The sequence below is a fragment of the Leptonychotes weddellii genome, chromosome 6 (assembly GCF_054177405.1).
Source record: "Leptonychotes weddellii isolate Sample4059 chromosome 6, ASM5417740v2, whole genome shotgun sequence".
In the NCBI taxonomy this organism is placed as follows: domain Eukaryota; kingdom Metazoa; phylum Chordata; class Mammalia; order Carnivora; family Phocidae; genus Leptonychotes; species Leptonychotes weddellii.
In genome coordinates, this window is record NC_138374.1 from 123,143,462 (window position 1) to 123,149,750 (window position 6,289).

General features: G+C 38.3%; 1 pseudogene; it reads right to left on the minus strand.

The window, feature by feature from the left end:
* Positions 1-4,547: 4,547 nt before the first annotated feature.
* Positions 4,548-5,401, minus strand: LOC102743651 (translin-associated protein X pseudogene; annotated as a pseudogene).
* Between the last annotated feature and the right edge of the window lie 888 nt (positions 5,402-6,289).

Sequence of the window (6,289 nt, forward strand, 5' to 3'; positions counted from 1 at the left end):
GTTAAGTTGATCTAAGTTGATTACAGGTGAAATATCAATTTGGCTATGGTTTTAAGTACCATATTTTGTGGGATTTTTACATTTTTATATGCAATTATTTATTTTTGTTCTATTTTCTTTATAGAAAATAAAGGCAGAATAGGTTTATGCTTTGGGATCCTGGTGGGGAGGGAGGAAGTACTGATGTTCTGTGTTGCTTTTAAGTGAATTGATGGGAGGAATGAGTGACAGTCTTAGTCTAATAGGGCTGCTATGACAAAAATATCACATACTGGGTGGCTTAAACAACAAACACTTAAATCTTACAATTCTGAAGGCTGGAAGTCCAAGATCAAGGTGCAGGCAGATTCATGTCTGGGAAGGGTCTGCTTTTTGGTTCATAAACGGCCTTCTTCTCTTGGTGTCTTCCCATGGCAGAAAAGGCAAGGGGGTTCTCTGGGGTCTTTTATAAGAGCACTAATTGCATTTATGAGGGCTCTGCTCTTATGATCTAATCACCTCCCAAGAACCCTACCTCCAAATACTATCACACTGGGAATTAGGTTCCAACATACAAATTTTGGGGTGGCCATGGTCTCTAGAATTCTGCCCTGGTTCCCCAAAATTCATGTCCTTGTCACATGCAAAATAAATTCATTCCATCTCAACAGCCCCAAAGTCTTAACTTGTTCCAGCATCAACTCAAAAGTCTAAAATATAAAATCTCATCGAAAATCAGATACAGGTAAGACTGTATGTATGATTCATCCCGAGGCAAACTGCTGTCCAGATGTGAATCTTGTAAAGCCAAATAAATTACATGCTTCCAAAATACAAGGGTGGGACACAGATAAGATAAACATTTCCATTCCAGAAGGGAGGACGACAAAAGAAGAAAGAGGTAATACGTTCCAGGTAAGCCTGAAACCTAATGGGGGGAAAAAACAATAAACCTTAAATCTCAAAAGTGATTCTCTTTGGCTCAATGCTCTGTCTTCATGGCCCTCTGAGGTGGCAGTGTCACTCCCAGGGCTCAGGGGGACAGCCCTATAGTGGATTGCTGCCTGGGTCTCTCCAGTCAGACAGGTGGCTCCATCTTTTGAAATCCAGGTAGAGGTAGACATGCCCCTTGGGCTTTCACACTCTGCTCGCTGGTGAGGACTGTGGCTAGAGGGAGCTGCCAAATTTGCTTCCTGTGCACTCCTGAGGGGAGCCATCACTGCACTGGGGCCTACCAAAACCATACCTGGGACAGGGGAGGAGCCTGGTGCCAGAATGTGAAGGGAGCGTGCAATGTGAGGGGGCACCTGGCACTGTGCAGGAAGTGTGCTGCTGGGTCCCACAGGCACGACTCCTCCTTTGAAACCACACTGTCTCCCAGGTCCTTGCATTCTGGGCCTGTGATTGGTAAGGCAGCCTTGATAATCTCTGAGTTACCTCTGGGGTCATTCTTCCATGATCTTGAACAATAGCTCCTGGTTTCTGATGAGATGTTTGACTCATACAAATCTTCTTATCAAATGGTCAATTGGCCACACTGTTAGTGTTCTCATATTTTGCAATATGGATAGTCTGAGAATTACCCCAAATTTTAAGTTCTACTTCTTTTTTTTCTTTACAATTCCATCTTTATGTCATTTCTCTCTTCACATGATTTACTATAAGCAATCAGAAGGAGACAAGCCAACCTTCAACATTTTGCTTAAAAATAGCCTCAAATAAATATCTAACTTAATTACTCACAAGTTCTACTTTCCACAAAACAATAGAACACAAACACAGTTAAAGTCTCTGCCCCTTCATAACAAGATTTGCCTTGCCTTCAGTTTCCAATAATATGTTCTGCATTTCCATCTGAGACCTCACTGGAATGGCCTCTACTGCTCTTATTTGTACCAACATACTGCTCAGGATTACATAAATATTCTCCAAGTTTGAGGCTTTCTCTATAGCTCTTTTCTTTCTGAGCTGTCACCAAAATCACCTTTAAAGGTGTAGGTCCATGGCAATGTAGGTTTTTTCTAGGATCACTTCAAAACTCTTCCAGGCTCTACCCATTCTCCAGGTCCAAAGCTACTTCCAGATTTTTAGTTATTGGTTACAGAAGCATCCCACTTCTTAGAACCAATTTCTGTTTTAGTCCATTTGGGTTTCTATAACAAAACTCTTGGGGCACCTGGGTGGCTCAGTTGTTAAGCATCTGCCTTCGGCTCAGGTCATGATCCCAGGGTCCTGGGATCGAGTCCCGCATCGGGCTCCCTGCTCCACAGGAAGCTTGCTTCTCCCTCTCCCACTCCCCCCGCTTGTGTTTGCTCTCTTGCTGTGTCTCTGTCAAATAAATAAATAAAATCTTAAAAAAAAAAAACAAAAAACTCTATAGATTGGATGGATTAAATGACAACATTTATATCTTATAGTTCTGGAGACTGGAAGTCAAAAATGAAGTTGCCCACAAATTCAGTGTCTAACGAGGGCCAAATTTTGGTTCATAAATGGCTGTATTCTTGCTGTATCCTCACATGGCAGAAGAAGCAAGGGAGTTCTCTGGAATCTCTTTTATAACGACACTAATCCCATTCATGAGTTCTCCACCCTCATGACTTCCCAAAAGTCCCACCTCCAAATATCGTCACACAGAGAATTAGTTTTCAGCATATGAGTCTAGGGCAACACAAACATTTGGTTTATAGCAAAGACCAATATTCTCTGGCTAATAACTTGCTTTGGTTAAGAAAAAGTCCCTTTAAGGGGCGCCTGGGTGGCCCAGCCGATTAAGTGCTGGAAACTTGTGAGATTGTAAGATCGAGTCCCAAATTGGGCTCCACACTGGGCTTAGAGCCTGCTTAAGGTTCTCTCTCTCCTTCTCCTTCTGCCCCTCCCCCTACTCTCTAAAAAAAAGGAAAAAGTCTCTTTAAGATCTATAAAGTAAGGTCAAATGTAATCCATCATTAACCAAGACATTTTCAGAAGAATGTAAATCACTTAAAACTATCACAAACTAGTATTGCAAACTACTGCCTCTACAAGGGAAGTTGTATATTTGTTAGAAATTTATCAGAATCTTATAGGTTTTTTTAAATAATCCATCAATTCATTGCTTGACTTATTAATTTACTTTTTTTGTCTTTTAATATTTAAATAAAGACTTTAGTTTTAAACATCTGTAAGACATTCATCAATCCATTTATTATTTTACTTTTAAATTTAACTTCAAGTGGCAGAAGAAACAAAATTATGTAATGAGACTGTATTTTAGCACTATGTCTTCAAATAGGGAAACCAAAAAAACTTACTACCACCAAAATAAACCAACTAACCTAATTTATTAGGCATGTCTGCAATTTATTTTCCTTTACATGATTTTTTTTGGGGGGGCGGAAATTTCACTTTCAAAGAATCAAGTCCTTGCAAACAGAGCAATCTCTAAAAATAAAATCCAGTATCTAGATTCTCAAAACTCACAAAACCAAATGGAAATGTCTGGCTGTTAGCCAATAGTGCCAATGCTCAAGTCAGCTTCACATCACAGGGAATAATCTGTAACTAATTTCAGTAGGCAAATTCCAATTCTAAACATTAATTAGAGACTACCATGGTTATTCCCAACCGTGTTGGCAATTGTATTTTTGCTGAATTGTATATGACAAATTTTCTTTGGCAACTTGTTATACTATCAAACCACACAACTGGACAACTATAAAGGTTTGAATTAACTTAGTATTTCAAAAATTTCAAACTTCATAATTATTTAAATGTAAATTTCTTATAGATGCATCTTATAAGAAACATGCCTAATGTAATATAATGACAACAAAAGAACTAATAATCATTATTAAAAGCTTTTCAGATATATGTACAAGTACATAATTGAACTCAAACACCAGTGAAAATATTATAAAGTTAGCTCCAATTCACTATCAGACTTCCTGTGATAAAGGATAAATTAAATGTAAAAACTAAAATCTGGGTATCCAACAATTTTTCTGGAAGGCTATTTCAAATGGATTCAAATGGTCTAAACAATGACTAGAATATAATATGAATTCTCACTATAATACCTCATAATACTGATAACGTAATAATTTTTAATCCTTGTTCTACGGAATAAACCTATTTTGGAGGCTTGGCAAAATATTACCAAGAAATTTAAACATGAAAGTCAAGTCCAGATCTATAACTACGAAATATCTTCTATATATAACAAAATCACCAATTTAAATTATAAATGGCTTCCATTAAATATTACCACTCCAAAATTCACACAATGTAAATTAAAATGGTATGGCAGAAAGCGCAATCTAAAAATGTTCACATTTCAAAGATAAATGATGGAAGTTTAGCCAGCAAAAATTCAAGTAGGCATTTATGTAAATATTTTTATGCAAACTTCAATGAGTAAGATATAAGAAATGACTTGTTTCAATAATTTTATGTACAGCTTGCATACATCTTAAAACAAGTACAACTGAAAACATTTCTATGTAAAAGCCACAATAAAGTCCAATGAAATACTAAATAACAGTCTTACAAACTGGTCTCTCAAGAGAATAACAACTGAGTATGGTATTCTAAGAAATGTCCTCGTCTTGATCAATCATTTCTGTTTTAACTGAAAAGACATCTGCCAGCTTATGTTTTAGAATTTCTGAATCTCTGACTTTAAGGCATAACAAGTATTCTCTACTTTGGCCAAACTTTGTTTTGAAGGTATACAACTTCTTAGAAACCTCATAAGGTCCAGTATTGCCAATGAATGAAAACCCATCATAAACCTGACATAAAAACTGGCTCATTTTAAAGGGGGTGTCAATGTACCCATCCTCCACACTGTTAATACACATCCACATCAACTCCCCAGTTAAAATAGCCATTTCCAGAAGGTAATCAACAGGTGTGATTTTCAGTCTCCAAGTTCCAAACTGCTTCTCCTGTGCATCGGTCAGGGAGGTCTCGTTTTCTTTTTATATTCTTCTGTTGTAAATATCAATTATTTAATTTCATCCATACTGATAAGTGATCGTGTTTTGATGAAATGTTGAAAAGAAACAGCCTTCACATATTCCTGCAGGCCTGTAGTAATGGCTCTATGGAACTGATGCATGTCCTCTCCTGAGAGCTCCTGGGCTACTTGTGATATCTTTTGTCTCCTACCATCCAATTTAATTTCTGATTCAGTCCATATATCTTCCATATCAGGAGCACTTGTAATCCCGTGGAGGAAAAAAATTGTCCTTTTACTTTCAGCAGTTTATATCCTAAGTCTCTCATATTTGTCATGTTTTGCATCAAGTTCCTGCTGAAGTGATCTGAAGGCCACATCACAGGTGAAGATGAATTAACATCCTTCCCTTCTCTTCCTGATTATATGGGGAATTCTCATGCTTCCTTTTTCTGAACCTCCTGATCCTCCTTTGCTGCTCATGTTGTCATGGCCTACAGTGAGATGAGCAGAGGCTGAGGGCCTTGGAGCCAGCAAAGTGCCTAAGGTACTAGCTGGAGAGCCTGCCCAGTATCCCTTTGCAGCCAGCCAAAGTCCACACAGTCAATTTAATAATTTACTTGTTTAAATAACAAACACATACACATATACTTGGCATAACGCCTAATGATACAGTGTATTCTTAGGACAAATTTTGAAAATCAACAGTATTAACTTTAGGAACTGTGGTAAATCTTGGTGTTTGGTTTTGTGTTTATTTGGCTAGGATTTATGCTGTGTTTAATATCTGCCCTAGCTGCCGATGTCAGAGACTAAATTTCTTTGGCAGCTTTTGTGTCTTCTGTTGTCTTGGATTTTCCTTGAGAGTCCTTTTTGAATAGGGTCTGAGTCTTAACAGTTCTTTCCAGCTTTAATTCCCAGTTATCATATATAATAAACCTGTTGATGTGGCAGTAAGATGTGGGGGCGGGGGAAATGTTCTCTAACAGTAAGATCGAGTTAGGGGTAAGTCTTTTAGTAAGCCTGTGTCCCTGAGCTGTGATCTTCACAAGTGCTTCTCAGTCTTTTTCTTTTCTTTTTTTTTTCTTTTTTCCTCCTTAGGTGACACAGGAAGACTGGGGATGCTGGGTGGGCTGGAGATGGGGATTTCTTTTCCTTCACACTGGTAAAAGAGTTTTCATTATGGGCAAGCCTTTGTTAAGAGAATAGAATTCTCTGAGCATATTCCAAAATGGTTACTTTACCCGTACTCCTGTTGGAAGCGCGGTGGGGGGGTGGGGGGGTGGGGCAGGGTTCTCAGATCTTCAGAGTGAGAACCTGGTAGGGCACCTGGAAGGAAAACTACAAAAATGCAGGAGACACTTAGGACTG